The following is a 20304-nucleotide window of genomic DNA, read 5'->3' as shown; positions in this document are numbered from 1 at the left end:
AGGCCTGAAAACTCTGCTGACATTTGCCTAAATACAGCTAAGACCCAGGCAACCTCCTTATTTTGACAAGAAACTTAAAACAAGTTTTAATTAAAAAACTGTTTGGTTTTTCCAGAGTGCCTGTGATATTAATACTATTTGTCTGACATTTCAAATACTTTCCCCACTGTAATTTTCTCAGCTGAAAGAGGTTGAAAGCAGCCAAGAGCATAAATTATATCTTGTTTTATACTATAAACTTCGAGGTGTGGAAGTCCTCCCTAATGTAGCTTTGAAAAACTTCTTTTGTACGTCAAGAAGTAGCATCGATACATATTTAGAGTCAGAAAGGAAATAATGCTGAACATTAAACTTTTCAGCCCCACGGTTTCCGTTCTAAATGGGTGTGTTCAGCAGTCTCCTGACTTTGCTGCAGATATTAGAGAGTAGTGAGTTGAAGCTGCCCCCTTTGGTTTCAAAGCAGAGCTAAGCAGTAAAACCAATCCAGGGCACATCCTTTAGGTGGGAGCAGAATTCCCTCTGCTCTCCATGAGCCTCCTGGGATGGACTGAGCTGGGGCCAGGTCAGCCCTGGGTGGGAGGGCAGTGCTGGGGGGTTAATTGGCAGCTGAACTGGGGGTTTCTCTGCCCTGTAGAGCTGCCCCTGAGGGTCCCTGGGGCGGTCCCTGGGGCTGTCCCTGATCCTCAGCACCTCTGCTCCCCCTGTGTTTGCTGCAGCTGGGCTGGGGCAATCCTGTGAGGAAGTGTCTCCCCCAGTTTTGAGTTCAGCAGAAGCTGGGAATCAGAAGGACGTGGGGACCATGATCTGTCCCACAGCAGAGAGTTGTTCATTTGTTCCTGAAAAGGCTCTGCCTTCCTACTCAGCAGGAGCTGGGAGATCCTTCCACAGTGATCATCCTACAGTTGTTTTAAACACAGAAATGAGAACTGAGGTTTCTGTCAGGTCCTGAATGTTCCCCCAACTCGGTACACCTGAGATCAGGTGTGGGGTGCCCATCAGCAACCCTGTGACTGTCCCTGAGCCCCTGCAGCCTTGTGGTGCTGCAGGGTGGACTTCTGTGGTGCTGGGGGCAGGGAAGGAAAACCTGTGCACGTTCTGGATGCCTTCCCCCAGCAGGGCAAGTGTTGGTGGCAGTGATGTTGGCACCTTAGTTGCTGTCACTTCAGTGAGTCCCCTGATTAACTGAGTCTGTTCACTGCCTTTAGTGCAGGAGGCAGTTTTGCAGGTGTGTCTTTAGGAGCAGGATGTGACTGCCAGGTCACAGAATCACACCATTCTCTTTCCCACTTGTCCTCTGGAAAGTAGAGAAGCTTCAGTAACAGCAAGTGCTCCCCTGTGTAAAAGATGTGGCCCTTGGGTGGAGGAGGAATTACAAATGTCCTGATGTTTTTGTGAGAGCTCTAACTGATGAGCTATTAGAGGAAAGAAGAGTTTTTCCTGCAGCTTTCGATAAAAGATAGGTGTGCCCTCTGGTTTCTGGTAGAAAGAGCCTTTGTAGTGGAAGTTGAGAGGGGCAGCCGTGTCCCTGCAGTGGGGATTGCTCCCTTGGTGCCTGCAGCCTTCAGACATCTCTGCTGCTCTGCGTGACCCTCGTCCCTGCCTAACCCTCCCCCTGCACTGGGGAGGAACCCTGGGCACAGAGCTGGGCACTGGGGGTTGTTCCAGGCCTTGCTGGAGTGAGCTGGGTGTTGGGAAGCTCAGTGGCACTGTGCAGAAACCTTTCTGTGAATGCTGCTCCAGCTGCTCAGGAGTGCTTTGGAAAACACTTCATTTTTTTTCTAAGCCTGATTTTCAAAGGTGCTGCAGGAGCCTCTACTGAAAAGGGACTAGAACTTCATGATCTCCAGACAATCAGCACCATCCAAAAATAATTCTCAGGTTTTGCTCCAGTGTGTTATTATGTGATACTCTATCTTGAGATGACCTCTGCAAGCAGTCTTTATTCTCATCTTCCCCTTTCATACATTGTGCCGGTGCCTTGAGAAAAGCGCAGATAAATCAGTAGAAAAACCTGTGTTCTGAATAAGGAAACATAATGGAAATTTGTCAGGAAACTAATGCTCAGAGAATTCCCTTGAAAAACAAGAGTTTCAGGACAACCCCTTTTTTTTAATAGACATGCATGAAGCTGGGTGATATTTGGGAAGGGGTGCAGCTCTCGCTGATTGAAAACCTGGGTATCAAACCTCATTTGTATCTCCAGAGGCACAATGTAAGCCCCAGTTGATAGAAGGTCACTGACTACCGTACATTTTCTCCTCAATCATTTTAGTAGAGCTGAGATGGATGGAAATTAAGTGTTTCCAGCTACTTTTATCCATGAGAAGGGATAAAAGTGGAAACTGCAAGAAGCAGTAAAATGAGTGGTTCGTGATGATTATCCAGAAAGTGGCAGTTAGTTTTCTGTCTGTTTTTCAGTAAATCCCTTTCTCTCTTTATGAAGACAGAACCCTCCCTTCCTGAGGTTCCAGTACAGAGTGCAGTTCTATCTGCCTCTTCTGGTCTGGAAACAGGAGGTGATGCAGAGCTTGCAAATTTTTCTTATAATCTTTTTTAGGAGTCCAGAAGTGCGGCTCCTGGTCCAGGATTAGAACAACAGTCAGAAACGCTCTGGTGAATGACCATTCCCAGATAAGCATTTTCCACCTGTGAATGAAGCCAGTAGCCATTTAGTAATGAACAATTCTTCTTGGGGGTAACTGCAGAAATTTGCTCATTTGCTTCACCTTCTCAGAGCGTGGAGAACATTCTGCTGTGAGTGGCTTTCACAGCACTTTCTCCATGTGATCTTTTCTTCTCTTTGGAGAGCCAATTGCTTTAAATATTTTCTCAAGCACTGAGAGACGTTGTGTTTCAGGGTGTTCATCAGTTGCTGCTGGTCTGGTTAGACACAGAGGGACAAACACAAAACTCCTGGTCCTGCTTGGCTGAGCTGGCATAGCTGTGGAGGAACTGCTTGCTCTGGGAACCTGCTGGGGTAAAGAAAGCAGCAGTGACCAAACTCTGAATATCACAGGTTCTGCAGAGGCAATGGCACTAAAATTGAAGGCATTAAGCACAGTCTTGCTTAAATATAAAATAGCTGCACGCTAACCCCTTCTACTTCCCGGGAAGAATAATAATGCTGCTCTAATTCAGAATGAAATTAAAATCAAACAAAACAGTTTCTCTGCAACCAAAAGCAAGTCTGTGGCTGGGATGAGTCAGGACTGAAGTTCTGAAATTATGAAGAGGGTTTTATGCAGGAGCCTCTTTCTGTGTTATCAGGGAGGGCTCACAGGCAGCAGATTTAATGGGACGGGCTGACAACTTGTTGCTGACTAAGTCACCAACAGCTGACACCGATTCTGCAACCTGGAGGGCTTGCTGTGTGGGACCAGCAGTGCCAGGCTTAAAACTTTTCCTAAGAAGACTTTTTTCCCATAGGTTTTTGAAAATTTGTGGTAAACTGCTTGCTTACCTGGGTAATTCACTGGTTTTGTTCTTTCTGCTTTCTTATAGGTAAAGTTCTGTCAGCTACAGTTTTAGCTCCCTCCAAGAGCAGGGAAACCCCGGGTCAGATTCATCAGAAGGGATAAAAGATAGCTTTCAGGTATTGCATACTAATGAATAGCTGGCTCTTGTTATTTACCTACACCAGAAATGTAACGAACACCTTGAAAGCTGTTTATTGAATTGCTGTGTTTGTGGACAGCAGTGCTTCCCAAAGTGCAGATCCCTGAACTCCTCAGAAGCTCAGGCAAGGTTGCTGCATCTGTGTCACTGCTCGACAAGAACAAGGGATGTTGTTTAACTCTTTGTGGTCCTTTTGATGTCTTGCTTCCCACTACTGGCAGAACAAGAAGCGTAGCTTGGCTTCAGCTTCCTTGTAGCTAATTCTGAAGGCATGAAATCAATCCCCACGTGTTTCCAGCAAGGAGCTGTTTGCTCTGTGTGGCTGATGGTCCAGGGAGATGGGCATTCCAAATTCAGGGTGAGCACAGCCATCCTACAGAGGACTGGTTTTGTCATGACTTCTGCTAACTCTCCTCCTCATAATTCTGAAGAGGCTGTCAGGGGAGCAGAATTGATATCTTGTGACCAGTCAAAAAAGACAGTTTTCCAGCAGTAAAAGGGTTTATTGCAACCTTGGTATCACTGAGTTTTTTCAGCTTGACTCAAAAACGTCAAAAAGAGGGGACATTTAAAAAGAAAAAAAGTGACACACCTTATATTTTAATCCTTTTTTTTTTTTTCCTTTTTAGAGGGAAGCTTTACTAGTTTAAAAATATTGTGGTTTAACAGTCCATTTTCAAGTCCAGGGTGTTAAAGCCCATATTCCTGGTATTTATGAGGTCCTAGTCCAGCAAAGCATTTAGGTATGTGTCATGTAAAGCATTTGATTAGTTTTACTCTTCATTGGGTATACGCTTTCCCAAGCCTTACTTCCCAGAATCCCCCAATCTTTTCATAGGATAAATATGTTTAAGTCCATTGATACTAATTTTTTTTTTTTTTGTTGCTTCCTGGATGTTTTGCTTGCCCCTGAAGTCTGAGGTGCATGTTCCAGAGGGTACACAAACTGGCTTATAAAAGGGGTTTAGAAACAAAGGCAAGCACGGTCATTTAAACAAATATTCCATCTTTGAGTACTGAAAACAATGATGGGCTTTTAAAAAATATTGCTGGAAAAAATTTTTATGCTCAGTTTCAGAATTATCTACCTCCCCCACTCCCCCTTTTCTCTCAGGGGAAAGCATTTGGAGAGTTGGACTCTCAAAAATCCCACATCCACAAACTGAAGTTCTGCAGAAAAACCTACTGTGGTAATCAGTACGTTCATCTGGGGAAAAAACAGAGCTGAGCTATTTATTTATCTTTAATTATAAGTGGTTAAACAAGGAGAATAGACTTACAGTTCCTACTGAACTTAAAAAGACTCCGATTCGTGCCAGCTAAAAATTAATTAGTAAGGAATTTTTAATTTCAGCATCCTAGGCCAAGAATCTCTTCCTTGATAAAGATGTCCCCGTGGAATAGAGTTATGAGATCAGATTAGAAGGAACATAAACTTTGTATCACGGGAAGCTCCTACCCTGAGCACTGATGCAGAGGGCATGGCCAGTTCTGGAATTTTTTGGGTGTTGGGAGGTAAGCTCAGAGCTGACCAGCCGGGGGCCCAGCATGCCAGAGCAAGGAACACAAGGGTGCTGGGATGGACCTGCAAGAGTGCCAGCTGGAAAGGGATTGAGGGCTTTGAATCTCAGGTAAGGAATGGCTCTCCTGGAGTTGTGGACCCCAAATGATAGAACGGCCCCAACCATTTGTTTTGGGGAGTTGTTCTGTTGTGCTGCTTTGCCTCGTGTCTGCTCCAAGCACAAAGCACTTGTGATCAGAGCCACAGCAATTGTTTCTTATTCATTCGACCTCTTCCTCCTACTTTCAGGAGATCTTGGCATCTTTTGAGGTGTGAGAAAGTGAGGAAAACTGGTGATCACTAGATAAATAATAGTTTTTCCTTTTTTTTTTTTTTTTTTTGAGAAGTATCCATCTTTTGGCTCTCAAAATCTAAACTCATTGATTCAAAACTTTTCTCCCCAAACAACTTTTGCAACATTAGGGGGAAGAAGAGAACATACAGCTAGCATTTGTTACGAGTGCAGTTTTACATTCAGACAATCAAACAATCTGAAGCAGAGCTGCTGTGTTGTATTTTTGTTGCATGTTTGTATTGATTTATGAAAAACCACAAACGTTAGTAATGAACTTTAAAGCGAACCACTTGTTGTTGCTTTGTAAACTGTTCTCTGATCTCTCTGTTCCTTATGGTAATTAAACATCACAACGAAGCTCTTGTAAGAGGCACAGCAGTGGTTTGCATTGGTACATGCACCAGGAAAATATCAGGGTATTATAAAGGTTACAGATAGATAATTCAAAAAGAGATCAACTGTATTAGTGTAAAGCTAGTGCTGTAAACATGAAATTATTTCCTTACCTCTTTGGGTTGGAGGCCAAGGATTGCTGTCGTGCTAAGGTGACAAAGAGCAGCGTTGCCAGTGAGATCTGTGTGGATCATTTTGAGTGGCCAGTGGCAGGTCTGCAGAGATGGAACACGGTGGAAACTGCAAAAACAACCTGGGAAAAGCCCTGCAGACACTTCATTGATCTGTCCATAGGGCAGCACATTCACGAAGGGCAGGGAAAAAACATGTTCTGTTTTCTGTAAGTGGGTGATTTTCACCTGAGTTATTCACCTCACTATGAGGATTTCACTCTCATAGTTGTTTCTTTCCTCAAAACCTTTGGTGGTTTTGCCTTGTGAAAGAATCCTCCCTGTTCTGGAAGATTGTAGAGATGGAAAGGAAGGGACCGTAACGTTTGCTGTGGGTGCCAACCCGACACGATGAGTACTCGAGGGGTCTGTGGAGTGTGACAGGTTTGGCTTTGCCTTTAAACTGCCAGACAACTGTGGGGGTTACCTTCAAGTCTCCCAGTGACAAGACTCAAACCTCAACGACTAAAACAAACTTTGTGTAGGAAAGAGCTTTCTGTTTTTACACGGAACCTGCAAGGCAGTTGTTTTTCTAAATGCGAGCATACAGTGTGTGTAAATACGTTTGGGGGGGGTGTTTTACATGGCCTGGTTTTGCTTTTAAATAATGGCTTTCTTCTAAAGAAAAGTGAAGAGTCTTTCAAGAAGAAAAAGAGGAGAAATGCCTTAGTGATCTCAGTTAGGGCTGCATTCCTAGGCTTGGAAGGAGCCAGAAATACAGGGCTGGGATCTTGCATTGCCAGGTTTACTTGAGCTGAAATTTGCTTTTTTTTTTACTGTGTTCTTCGAATGAGAAGGAAAAAATCTGATGTTTTGATATATAATTTGCTTAATCTGAGATGTAAATCAAAAGCATCGTTAAAAGAATTGAAGGTGGTAGCTCTTTGGCTGATAACCCCGTGCAACTTATTTAAATTAAAGATGGTTGCAAATAAACTATCAAGAAATCCATGCTTGAAATAACTTCTATTTCAAATAAATATGTTTTGTAATTTTTTTCCCTTGACTTTCCAGAGAGGGAGGGAGTTGTGCCAGTGTGTGTTGATATGGAAAGGGATTTGGGGATAGTTGAGCCTCTCTTGGTGCTGTTCCTGAGCAGCCTGTTTTGCACTGGATGGTGGAGCTTCTGCTTGTTTGGGTTGGTTTTTTTTTTAAGGAAAACATTGTTTTACATTGAAGCATATCCCAACTTCTTTCTTAGAAAGTTAAAAAACCAAGGCACAAAACACATCTTTTAATTTCAGGTCCAATTAAATATTTTGTTTGATTATAAGATACTTTCTTTTTCATCGCATGAAGGAAAAAAAAAAAAAGCTGAAAAAATTTCGAGGCTTATTTTGGATTTTGGTGCTTTACAGAAGGTGAAGACAGCTCTAACAACAGCCAAATTTGTTTTTACACTATTAGAACTGTCAGTTGTGAGGGCTAAATAGTTCCGCCCTCCTTCCTCTCATCTCCAAACACAGAATAAAACTGATCTTTACTGTCGCACTGTACTGTTGTTCTGTTAACACACTGGAACGTGCTCCCTCTGAAACTCCTCTTCCAAGGACTCTTTATTCAGCATAATATTTGAGGCTCCATAATAACCTTTCTCGCCCCTATAAAGTATATAAAATCACATTTTCTTGTGTTGCAAAGGGCACAGCTGTTCTCTTGTGGAGTGCTGGGCTCTGGAAGGGTTAAAGCAGGCAGCAGAAGGTGTGTTTTCTGGAATGCTGGCCACACCAGTTGACCTTTGCATGCAGTAGACAGATCCCCATCTTCCCTTGAAACAGGAATATTTTACTAGATACGGTGTTTATATAAATCGAATGAGGTCTCAAATTATGTAAAACCCGAGTAATTATTTTAAATGAAATTACAACTTTCGCTCGTGCATTTCTGGCGTAATTCAGTTTTAATGCTCCTCTAAGCTGTGATGTCTCTGCTGTGCGTTCGGGCTGCTTGATGATGCTGATGGTTGCTGTAATTTGTTGGTGTGCACTCAGTGAAGGTAATTTCTGTGTCTCTGAGCCAGTAGAAGATCAGGTTCTGGGACCTGGAGAGAAAGGAGGCAGATCAGAAGGTATGCAGGCAGGGCTCCTCCTGGGTGTGCAAGGGGAATCCTGGGAGGGCTTTGCCCCTCCTGTTTGGGGTGTGACGGAGTGGGAAGAGGCAGATAGTCCACCTTGCTGCAGGTGCTGTGCTGGGGAGGGCTGTGAGTTGATGGGAGGCTCTCTGAGGGGTGTGTGAGGAGTGCAGTGTGGGGATGCTGCTCACAGGCCTCAGACAGATACACAGGTATGCTTTTGCCAGCCTTCTTTCCGATACTCAGGAAAACTTAACCACAAAGAACACTACCTGGCCACGTTTTCGATTGGTGCAAATGTGCAGCTTTGTGTTTGACTTGACTGTGCTCTCCTGTGATGCATCAGACACTTCCTAGAGACTACCTTATTAATTGCTTGCTAATGCATTGGAACACCAGGCAACTCGGGGCTTTGCTGCTCAGGATGATTTACAGCTTAGAACTTTCAGTCTGATAAGTTTTTGCTTGGCTAGTGCAAAATTCCTTAACGATTTCGTGTGAAAGTGAACTTTCCCAATGCATTGGAATGCCCAGGTGTTCCAGGATCTTGCCAGTGAGCCAAATAACTTGGGATGGTTCTTTCAGGTAAGGTGTGTTGGAAGGGGTCACTGGTGGAATACCCTGAGAGGATGACAGAGATGTATGAGGGCCTGTGCACAATGATCATAAAGACAATAGTAATGAGTTTTTTTTATCAAGGGTAAGGTTAAGGTGGTTTTTTTTCACCTTGCTTTAACCTGCTTTTAACCTACTATTACTTTTAGAGAGACACATATTTTTGCACAAAAGTGCGAGTTATTAGTTGATATTATGGATAAACTCTATAATAAATGCAGTATTTGAGGAAACAGCTATTGAGTAAAAAGCACAGTGAAAAAGATGATTCTGAAGCAAGAGTTAGAAAACCAGCACCCCCACTTTGGACTGCAAGTGATACAAGATTGCAGAAATGGACTCTCATTTACTGATCTTCTCTAAAAAAAGCTTCCATTTTCTTGAGATGAAAAATGTATCTTTGGATCAGATTTTTCTCTTCCCTGTTTCCCTTGGATTCTCCAGGGAATATGGGCAGGCTGAGTTGCTCCTCTCATTCAATTAGCTTACCTTTGTGGGAGGAGGAGGAGGTTGTCTGCAAGTGTGTGAAATGTGAGAAAGGTCTTCATCTGGCTACAGGAAAATATTCAGTCATTTTTTTTTACCATCTGCAAGAAAACAGCAGCAAAAAACATCTTGCTGAGAGAGGTGGATCTCTCTGGGCCTTTTGCCTTAATTCATTCACAAGAAGTATTGAATTCTTAAAAGAACTGGCCTTGCTATTGATGCTCGGTCCGTATATCAGGGGATGCTGATTGTGGACACAGAGCTGTAGAGATAAGCACAAAGGATTCATTACCTCGTGTGTTGTGTGCTTCTCCAGTTTCTTTCAGAAAGAGAAAATCCAGTAAGGAATGAGTCCAAATGGCAGGAGAGGGAAGTGGAAATAGAGGCTTAACCAACAATGAAAAGCAGCTCATAGTTTACACGATGAGTTTGCAGCAGGAAGAAGGAGATTCCACTGAATCTGTGCTGTGCTGGTTAACAATTGCTCCTCAGTCTTTAAAACAAACAAAATTATATCTGTGAGTGTAAATTCCAGATGAACTGTTCGATGAGCTTTCCACTCTGCTTAGAGATAAAGGTTGTGGGAAAGGGTCCACTGAAACTGCATCCAGTCACAGTGCCTCCAGCACAGTTGTCTTATTTCCCTCCTATTTTTTTTTTTATTTTATTTTCATCTAGGATACAAGAGAATGCTGTTCAAGTAGTGTTTAATTTAATTACTGCCAAATATTCAGGTTCCATACGTGTAGCTTCCTAGACTGCCTGTTTTTGCTGAAGCTTGATGGGGTGCATAATTTTGAGAAAGTTGCTTTCAGGTATTATAGGCTGCATGTGTTTCTAGTGGAAGCAGTTCCTTGTCCTACTGTGAAATTTAATTAACTAAAGCTTTGTAAACCATTGGAAGATACGCCACAGAATATCATTCCAAATAATAGATGCGTGTGTTTTAAATTCTCCTTCGAAGGTTGGTCTGTAAGCGTGATGTCATCAGACTCGTCCTGAAGACCTGGGAGGCAGCCCAGAGCCCAGAGTGGGGGCTGTCACACAGGAGGAGGCTGGGCAGTGCTCTTACTCACATGATTTAGCTGTCGACTGTCATCTGAGGAGCGGGGAGTTGGGCTCGCTGCTCCTCATGGGTGCCTTCCAACGTGAGATATTCCATGGCTCTGCTGTGTTAGGAATGTCTTTGGCGTTCTTTTTGCAGGGAAGTATTTCGACAGCTCTATTAGTTATGCATGTGGAAGACCCTTATTGACTGCCTTAGATTCAAAACCCCCCCACAAAATGGGGTGTTCTGGTGTGGATGATGATTGTCTTGCACGTGTGTGTGTGCTGTGTGTACCTGTACAGAGTGTCTCTCTGTGTGTTTGGTTGTGTGCATTGTAGCTCTCCTGCCACTTTCTCTGTGGCTGTGTCACTGCTCTGACAAAGCGTCCATCTGATCTTCGTGTCTTGTCTACTTCACAATCGCAAGAGATTGGTATGAATTTTTTTAATTAAATTTTTAAAAATTATTAGTCACTCTATCTACATGAAATCAATGGAGTCAGTAAGAGATGTTTGGGGACACTTGTCCCTTTTTGTCCCATTACTGTTACTTCTGGTAGGATCTGTTGAGGTAACGTCTGCAGCAGTCTCTAAAGCCCTTTTAAACCTCACAAAACATTTATCCTCCAGTTCCTCAGCATACCTGTCTTTGCTGCTAATGCCATCTCACTTGTTGAAACAAGCTTAGTGATCAGGGTTAATGAACCATTTTAGTACGGGTTGGAAGCTGGAAATAGAAGAACGAGGAAGACCTTTTTCTATGCTCAGGAAATGTCTTAGCAGAACAGGTTCATGGAGAGGGAGTTTGTGACCAAAGTTGTGATGGTTTTCATCCGTTAGATAAAGCTCAAGGGAACTGTCACCCTATTTGCTTTGCTCGTGGTGCACCCTCTCTTTTTGCAAGGGCAAAGCTGCTTTGTCTTTTTGCTTGAGTAGGTTCTACAAAACCTCTTAGATTGTTGCCTCTACAAACATGCTGCAAGTCTGTCGTGCTTTAGCTGGTTCTAATTGCTAGTGACTTATGAGATGTTGTTAAACAACGTAAAATTAATTTTTCTTCTCCATTGATTCGGATGTTGCAGGCACTTGGGTTTACTCCAGTGATTTCCCCTCCCTCACAATTCCTTTTCAAAACCAAAGCTCTACTGTATGTTGTCCTGTTGTAGCCTTCTCCTTCCTCTTCTAAGTAAATTGAAAAATTATTTGGTTTCAGAAAACGGGGAATAAGATGCACTAAATGATAATTGTATAGCTAAGATAGGTGCAGTAAATACCAGTGGCCTTTAACAGGTAAAAGGAGAAGAGAAAAAACCCCACACTACACTGGGATAATTTGAAGTGTGTGCAATACTAAAACCAGTCCTGCAAAACACTCACGTGAATAATCCTTACTGTGGCAAGTAGTCCAATTGTTCCCAGCACTGGTGAAAAGCAGTGGTCTGGCAGCTTTGAGGAATGAAGTTCTTTTTTTATTAGCCGGGCAAGATTCCCAACACACACTGCCTGGTCAGCCTGCTTAAACCCCGCTCTGAGGAGGGAGGGATAAGCTTTCTCTCGGGCTAACGGGCAGTTCGCTCTCCACAGATCACGTAATTCTTGCTTGTGTTTGGAGGCTGCCAATTAGCCAAAAGTGAGGGGAGAGACTTTGCAGGAAGCTGCAGGTCTGATCCCCCCAACTTGCATCAGAGAAGGACCCCCTCGCTGCCCGCTGTGGCTGCAGTGAGACCATGATGAGATGTGACCCCTGTGTGTGCCAGCCTGTGTTCAGGGATGCTCCTGCAGCCTCCGGACAAGGCCCAGGGAGCCAGCTGTGCTCCTGCTTCCCTCATCCTTCCCCTGCTCCCCTTCCCAGCCTGCTCTCTAGGAACAGCTTCCATCGGGCTCGACACAGTTTACCTTCACACTGGGGAAAAACTCGTAGCCTTTTGTGTCGATGCCCCAGGGGCCTCCAGGCCTGCCCTAACCCAGTCCTTAATCACAAAGATCCAAGCCCTGGTTTACTCGGTGGGCAAGGTCTGTAAGCCCAGCTCTGACCCCCTCACATTTATTCACTCTCTGCAAATAAATGCAGAATCCTTTTTAATATTGCTCTGCCTTCTGCAATCTCTGCCTGTCCCTCTCAGATGGAGGCAAGCACTAGATAATCAGAACTAATGTGCTGCTTTTTTTTCCAGATACGGGTAACTGGAACTCCAGGACCCTCCAAATCAACGGACCCAAGACTCTCCCCTTCCACCAGAAGAAGTGCCAGCAGTGCAAGATGTAATCCAATTTGTGGACGAGCTCCTGGGGCAGGTAGGACTTGTGGTACGTCTCACAGCTGTTTGAGCAGCCTGCATTTGTGGCAGAGCAGTGCAGTGCTGGTGATTAAACTGCAGAATGTGGAATTGTCCGTGGTTTACCTACAAGTTTCATCAAGGTACCAGCATCAGCAGTGTTGAAAGCTGTAGCAACAGTCCTGGTTGGCAGAAGGTGGCATATCAGCTGCTTGCACATGATCCAGTACCATTTGGAAAAAGCTTGAACTGCTTTCAGTAAAAATGTCGTTATTTGGTCTACTCAGGATGTGGTTCTAGGCAGAGCAGGCAGCTTTAGCACCTTGTGTGCAGGAGGCAGCAGGACTGCATGTAACATGGCCTCTGTTACACGGGAGGGATGTGTTCTCCCATCCGCTGTTCGTGGCAGCTGTTACTTGATTTTAACGTCAGGCAGTAGGCAAGGAGTTGACCATCGCTGAGACTGTGAACCGCACAAGGGTGCTCGCAGAAGTCAGACCGGATCTGGAGGTCTCCCGGCACCTTGCTCGTCACCTTTTGTTCTGTGTCAAAGCGCACTTCACTGAGGGAGAGGTATTGTCTGAAGCGTCGCCTTCTCCGGCTGCGCGGCTGCTAAACATGTGGGTCTTGAGACGCTTAGTACAGCTGGCATCTTCTGATGCGGCTTCAGCTGCAACAGTCATGGCAGGGGGGTGGGAAGACAGCCCCGCTTGGAAGCTCTTCCCGCCGGGATTGGGGCTGCAGAGGGGAGCTCCTCGTGGGCCCGGTGGCCTCGCCGGACGGGCCCCGCCACCGCGTCGAGCATCAGTCCGAGCCCCGGCGGAGGTCGGGCTGGCTCCCCGCCCGCGCCGGGCAGCGGCAGCACCTTCCCGTGCCCCGGGGCCGCTCGGGGGCCCCGCTGTGGCCGCCGCCCCCTCCCGCGGGCGCGGGTCCCTCGCTGGGGCCGTTCGGGGGGCGGCGGTGCCGGCGCGGGGCGCGGGGCTGGCGGCGGAGCGCGGGGGGTGCGGGGGCGGGGGGGTGTGCAGCTCTCGCTAGCGCTGCTTGTGGTCACAGCCAGGCAAGCTCACATCCCATCTGGATCACGCTCGCTCTCTCCCTTCTGCTTCCCTACCATAGAGTTGCGCTGGAAACAGAAGATAGAGGGAGTGTAGGAGCTCGCCATCTCCAAGCGATCTACATTGGGAAAAACATGGAGTCCGCTCCGGCAGCCCCCGATCCAGCAGCCAGTGAGCCGGGCAGCAGCGTCTCCGAGGCGGCCGCCGGCGCCAGGGACACCCCGGTGAACCTGGAGCCTGCCCGGAAAAGCGATGCGCCGGCTCCCGTCCGCAGGCAGAGCTACTCCAGCAGCAGCAGCAGCAGAGGTAGGGAGACTTGGCGAAGGGGGAGGGGGCCGGGGGAGTGGGATCGGGGGGTGGGTGGGAATAGGAAGAGGGGGGCAAGAGAGAAGGGGGAAATGCAGCAATTTAATCCCCTGGTTTATTGCTCGTGCTCGTTGAAGCCGCGCACGCAAACAAGCCGGGCTTCTACCCCCCTGCAAAACCTTGCAAACTTTTATAGCTTCTTTTAATTGCTGCAGGAGGAGGGACAAATGCAATGAAAATATTGAGCGGTGTTTGGTGCTTTCCTATCTCCCTCGTTTATTGCCTGTGGTATCCGGATGGGTACCGTGCCCCTGAAATTACATAATTTTATAAATATATAAAGCAACAGCGGGAGTATTGGGATTCAAGGGAACAAACTTTTAAAGCTGCAGTGTCCTTCCTCCCCCCCTTTTTTCTCCCCCTCGTCTGTCTCCTTTTGACAGTTTCTCAACTGGTGTGCTGTGGCTTGTTGTGAATGGGGGATCTGTGATTAAACAGGAGATTTGCGGTTTGCGGGTGACTTATTCACTCTCTTGCGTGCTGTTTTCCCTTAATTCATTTAAGTGTATCTTAAAAATTATTTCACCGCGGAGCGGATGGTCTCGTCGATGCCGTTGTCGAAGGTGCACAACTTCACAGAGGGTCTCTCTGCGCCCGCGGCTTCTCAGCCGCTCCCCGCCGGCCCTCCCCGAATAGAAACGCTGCCAGCAGCCGAGCCCCCTTTTCCGTGGCCAGCTGTCAAGCCCTCTGCTGCCTCGGGTTGCGCCTCGTAGGCGTGCGGGGCAGCTCCGGGGGGCTCAGGGCGGTGGAAGTTTGGTGCTGCCCGAGCCGCCCCGGCGGCGGGAGGGCTGCGGGGCCGTGCGGGGCCGTGCGGGGCCGGGCTGCTCCCGCCGCGGGCACCGACACGGGCCCGGCTTCAAACACCGCCGGAGTTTGCCGAGACGTGCGAGAGGGAGGAGGCTGCCGCTTTAATTACTTGTAAATAATTTATGAAGCGTTGCTCCCTACAAGAGGAGGGAGGGGGGGAGCGCGCTAGGGAGGCTTCGCTCGGTAAAATCCCTCGGTGATGGGTAAAAAATGAATTAAATAACGCTGTGTAATAATACACACGGCTGTTGAAGGATATGACAGGCGGAGAAAAAGTACGTGCCCGGCGGGAGCGGCAGCCCCCTCGGCGGCCGCCGGCGGGGCCGGGGCAGCGATGCCTGGGCGCTGGCGGTGGGGAGACGGGCTCTCCTCGGACGGAGGGGGTTTGGGTTGTAGGTTGGAATATGGCTGATCATGTGTTGGCTTGTGTTTTACAGTATTTTTCCCCTTTTGGCCACACCCCCCTTCCCAGGCAGCTTCCCACTCAGGGAATCCGCGTACAGTAAAAGCCATCGAGATGACACACGCCGAAACATTTAATTAGAGGCGATTTGCGAGCAGGGAGCGCGCCGATCGGCGGATGCCGAGGCGAGGAGGAGCGGGCTCGGCCGGAGGAGGCCGGGTGGCCACGGGCGTGTGTGCAGGGCGCGTTTGGCTGCGCGGGGTATATTTAGAGCTTGCGAGAGTGGATTTGGAATGCAAGCGCCTTATGTAACGAGGTTAATCAGAAACACTGGAGAAAATTTCCTTAATTTGTCGGGGAGTTTTCTGGATGTTTGCGGAGCGGCCGTAGTTGGCGGGTGTTACACAACGGCCCCCCCTCTCTCCCGGCGCTCCCGGCCCAGGCTCCGGCGGCGCGGGCAGATGGTGCTGCCGGGGCGCGGGGCCGGCGGGAGGGACCCGCACCGGCCCGGGGAGGGGGGCAACTTTGGGATCCCATCAATTATGTAACGCTCGGCTGTCGCTTCTCCATGGATGCGAAGAGGAGAGAGAGAGAGAGAGAGAGGGGGGGGGTGCTGGGAAGCCCGGGCGGCTCCGGCGGCGGAGGGTGTTTTCTCGGCGGTCCCGAATTGTTCGGGCTCTGGTACTGCTAACCCGCTGACCCACATGTCCCTGCTCCCCGGGGGACTCGCTGGGGACGGGGAAGGGCGGCCGGGAAGCGGCGGCCACTCGGCTGGGCTCGCAGTGGCCGCTCGCAGCAGGCACCGCGTTATGTAACAGCGCGAGTGGGGAGGCGAAGGTCAGTGATGGAGGGAGGCATCCCCCGCACACAATGGACACGGCCGCGGCTCCACCGCCACGCACCGCGCACGGCTCCCCGAGGGCTCGGGGAGGCAGAAGGAAAGGCAGAGTGGCGGGGGTTTGGGGGGGAAAAGAAAAAAAAAAAAAAAGTGTTTGGGTTTTTTCGGATGATGTAATGGAGTTGGCAGAAAATACGAGTCTACTCCTAGAGTGCAAACAGTAAGAGAATTGGAGCTGGCATTCTGTGCTAATGTTGCATAAATTAGCGTGTTGGAAGTAAATTGACCTACACACCGCACACCAGCTGATTGTGCCTTTCCAATAGTTAAAACCCGGAGGTACAGAACCAGGCAGGGAAACATGACAACATCAACATTTTGGGCCTCCTTCAAATCAGGACTTGATGGATGAGGTGATAGGGGTCCCTACAGACTTGCAGGTTTGTTTTGTTTCTATGCTATTGAAATAGCATTTGGTTTCTTGTCCCCCCCCCTCCTTTTTTTTTTTTTTTTTTTTTTTTTTTTTTTTTTTCATATGGTCCTTTATATCCTGTGGCAACAATGTGACCTTAATGTGTGACTAGTATAGGTGAAATTATTTTTAGAACTGCTGGGTTATAAGCTCATATGCTCAGCTGTGTGTTGAGTTCAAAAATGTACGTGTTTGGGTCAGGATTCTTCCGTGTGTTGGAAGCGGGCAGGTCTGGTCTCTCATGCTGTATGGAGTGATGCAGGTACACAGATCCTTAGATAAATCTGCATATGCACACACCTGACTGTAAAAATCCTTATTTTTTGACTTGGCAAACACTGCCAGTATTTGTTTCGTATCCTCTATTTTCGTAGCCGCACCTGCTGCAAAGCTGCTTTGATACTTCAGGGTTTATAATAACCTGTGTACGCTGGGAGGGAAGACAACAAAATGAAAGAAGGGACTGTTGATGAAGAAGCGGGCAAAGTTTGCTGTGGAATAAAATCTCAAGTGAAGCTTTAGTTACTACAACGCTATCATTTCAAAACGCTTTATTGCTTGATATGCAAACCTATTCGCACCGCCAGGTCCTTACATAACCTGGCTTTTATTTTCCAAAGGTTAGGCTGTGTTAGTGCTGCATAGAACATTTAACTTGAAAACATGAATTCTGGAGTTATCAAAAGCACCTTGCCCATGGGGAGTTGTTGCCTGATTTCTTCAGTGTGTGGGAGCGTGCAGGTATCCTTGCACGGTTCGGGAAATCACCTGCAGTCTGATACCAGCACTGACTGTCAGAGCACTGACACCATACATGGAAAAGGCAGGCAATGGGTGTAAAGCCTGGTGTCCCAAAGAGGATGTTTTTTGATGCTGCCACTAACTGTCGAGCTTTGCTGAAGACCAGCCAGTGTCCAGCAGGTTGAGTGTGTTCTGCAGGCAGGGTTTGTGGTTGGCCATGGGTAGTACAAGGAATGCTTCACTCGCCGGCCCTGGCCCTGGCCTGGGACTGTGGTTGCAACTCATTTCCCTTTGCAGGCTTTGACATCCATGGGCTTCTACCCCGGCTACAGTCTAAGGCTTCATGTTCTGTTAGTCCCCTTAGAAATACTCAGAATTGAATAAACTGTACTTTAATAGGGAACTACTGTCTTATTAAAAAGGAAAAGTGCATAAGAAGCTTTTAAACCTGACAAAAATGCTTGGTTTTTTTGGAACCGAGCTCTTGGTCTCAGAGATGAGTCGTTCAAGAGAGAATGTCTTGCTGGAAAAAAAAAAAAATATTACCGCAGCTCTTACATCACTGGATGATGCTGTGTGCAAATGTTTTCATGATGCTTAATATTTAATAATAGGAAGCTGCAGTTAGATGGGTACTTGTTCTTCTTTTCGTGCTGTTGAAGTACTGAGGGTATCTGCTGTTTTCCAGAACCCCTTTGGAATTTTTTATCCTGTCGTCTATTTATCCTAATCCTTTCTCTACTAGTAAATTGAGAGGTGTTGCTTTTTGTGCTTCCTTTTAATTTGGGAAGTGCTCCACAAGTAGGGACGTGACATCGTTAATGGTGACAACAGTAGGTTTGTGAAGTCCTTTTCTTTAAAAACCATTCTCTTCCTAGGTTTTCTGAGTTTCTGGATTTAGACTGTTCCACTGAGCAAAAATTCCCCAGTTGCAAAATTTCGTGTGTTGTTTGCAGGAGGACTCTTTGAATTTTATAAATGTGGATGTTTCCTATGGATTCCTCGGGTTGCCTCTGTCGTCATTGAGGGCTATTCTGCATGCACCACTGGTTTAGTCCTATTTTGGTAGATGATATGTGCTCTGAATCCTTTAAACTACAGCATTGTTTTAAATGTTTGTAGCATAGGAGCAATAATAGCAGCAGTATGTTGTTCTCCTAGGAACAATGCAGTTCTCTTATTTCAATAAACCATAACCTATTCTCTTATTTTATTTGCTTGAGAAACATCTCAGGAGCTCATAAACCAGTATGTAAATACTGTTATCGTTCAACCAAATGCTGTAATTTTACTAAATAAAGAACATGTTTTGTAATGGAGATTAACGGGCTGTGTGACAATTTCAGTTTTGGGTATATAGCACTGCATTAGAATGGAAAGGGCAATTTCAGCTTTGGGAGGTTGTCTGATTTTTTATTTTTCTTCTGGTATTTGTTTTCTAAGCTCCAAAAATGTGTGATGGGGAAAATCTGAAATGACTCAGTCGATTTCGGTGGATTTAATCTGAGAGCTGTCCCAGTAAGAAAGAGAAAGGGAAAAAAACTCAACCTGGTTTTAAATTACCGTGATATCCGTATCACTCTTGAAATGAATTCACGAACAGGTGAGCCGTTCTTTACCCAAATATTTTTAGGAGCGTGTTTTCAGTGACACACGGTTGTAGGAACAGGTGTTTTAAAAAAAAAAAAAAATTAAAAAAACATTTAAATTAGGGGTGTGTGTGAATGCCCTGGCATGTCTGGGTGCGGGACTCACAGGCTCGGTGCCTCCTGAATTCCAGACAGGGAGCGCAGGGGTTCCAGCCGGCTGGCAGAAAGCAGGGGAAGGAAAAGGGGAGTGCTGGGCCCAGGTAGGTTCCAGGGAGCTGTCAAATCCAGCAGTGGGGCCTGCCATTCCCGTGCTGAAGGCGCTTGTCACCCCCTCAGCTGTCTGTCTGTCCATCCAGACCTCTCAGCCACAGGCGTCCTGTCAGCCCAGCTCCTCTGGGAGGGACGCTGCAGCGGTCGCTTCTCAGGCAGAGCTGAATTCCTCCCCTGTCCCAGCACACTCACTCCTGCCCCTGGGCGTGCTGGGGAGCTCCTGGAGTTGGTGTGGCTCTGGTGGGAGAGGAACTTCCTCCAGGTAACATGCTGGAGAAAACTGTGAATGTGTGCAAGCATCCACCCTTCATGTACAGATTTGTGCTGTCCTCTCTGCCTCCGGTTCCTCTGTCAGGCTCCTCGTGTTGCACCTTTCGCTGAGGCTGTCCTTGGAGCCCTGATGATCACCTCTTGTGTAGTTTTCTGCACACCCACAGCTGGCAGACAGTTCGTGCATCCTGACCTGCCCAGATTCTCACAGATGTGGAGAGGAGGGCCCTGCAGAGCAGGGTCTGAATCCGCTACTGCCAGTAGATCCATGTTTGCACATTTGGTCTCAGAATGGATAGAACTTCATTTTTAGGGTTGTTAGGGGTTTTTTTTACTCCTCTGCAGCTTTGCTGTTCTGATGATTAGAAAGTTTCTCGCTTCTAACTAGCTGTGTTCAAGACGAGTTAGTTCTCTTGCTCCTTTAAATGTTTTCTATAAAGTCTCCCTGGACTGAAAACGAAGAAGAGACTGGTATTTTATTTTGTGATAGCTGAACTAACACAGCGAGCTCTGTTCTCTGACTCACAATTTAGCACTTCAGCGTATCTGCTGTAGATGGTCTGTGCTGATAGGAACATGAGAACAGCTTGGGCTGTATGTCACGAGGAGTTAATTGTCTAATTTCTTGAATGCAGAGGTAGTGAATTATTCTTCATCCCATTATCTGGAGTCTCATCTGGGTATGTTTCATTCTCGGCAACAACCGAGCTCTTCAGAGACTCAGTGTATTAGGGTGTGTGTTTTCAGGAAGAAATTGTGGGGCTTATTTTACAGCAGTTTAATCTTATAGTTTAGCCTCATTGCACTGTTCATTTGGAAGGATCCCCAGGTGTTTTAAACACTACCGGGAACCATTTTGCTTATTACTGAAATCCAGCCACTTCTTGTGTGGAATCTGACAGCTGTTTAATGGTGCTCAGCCATGCTAAGCAGATCAGAACAGAAAGTGAAGAATACCATACCT

This window comes from Empidonax traillii, unplaced genomic scaffold (assembly GCF_003031625.1).
Source record: "Empidonax traillii isolate 1590-97213 ecotype Southwest subspecies unplaced genomic scaffold, ASM303162v1 scaffold790:size373772, whole genome shotgun sequence".
Taxonomy (NCBI): domain Eukaryota; kingdom Metazoa; phylum Chordata; class Aves; order Passeriformes; family Tyrannidae; genus Empidonax; species Empidonax traillii.
The sequence above is the reverse complement of the archived record's forward strand: the minus strand, read 5'-3'. Positions refer to the sequence as shown.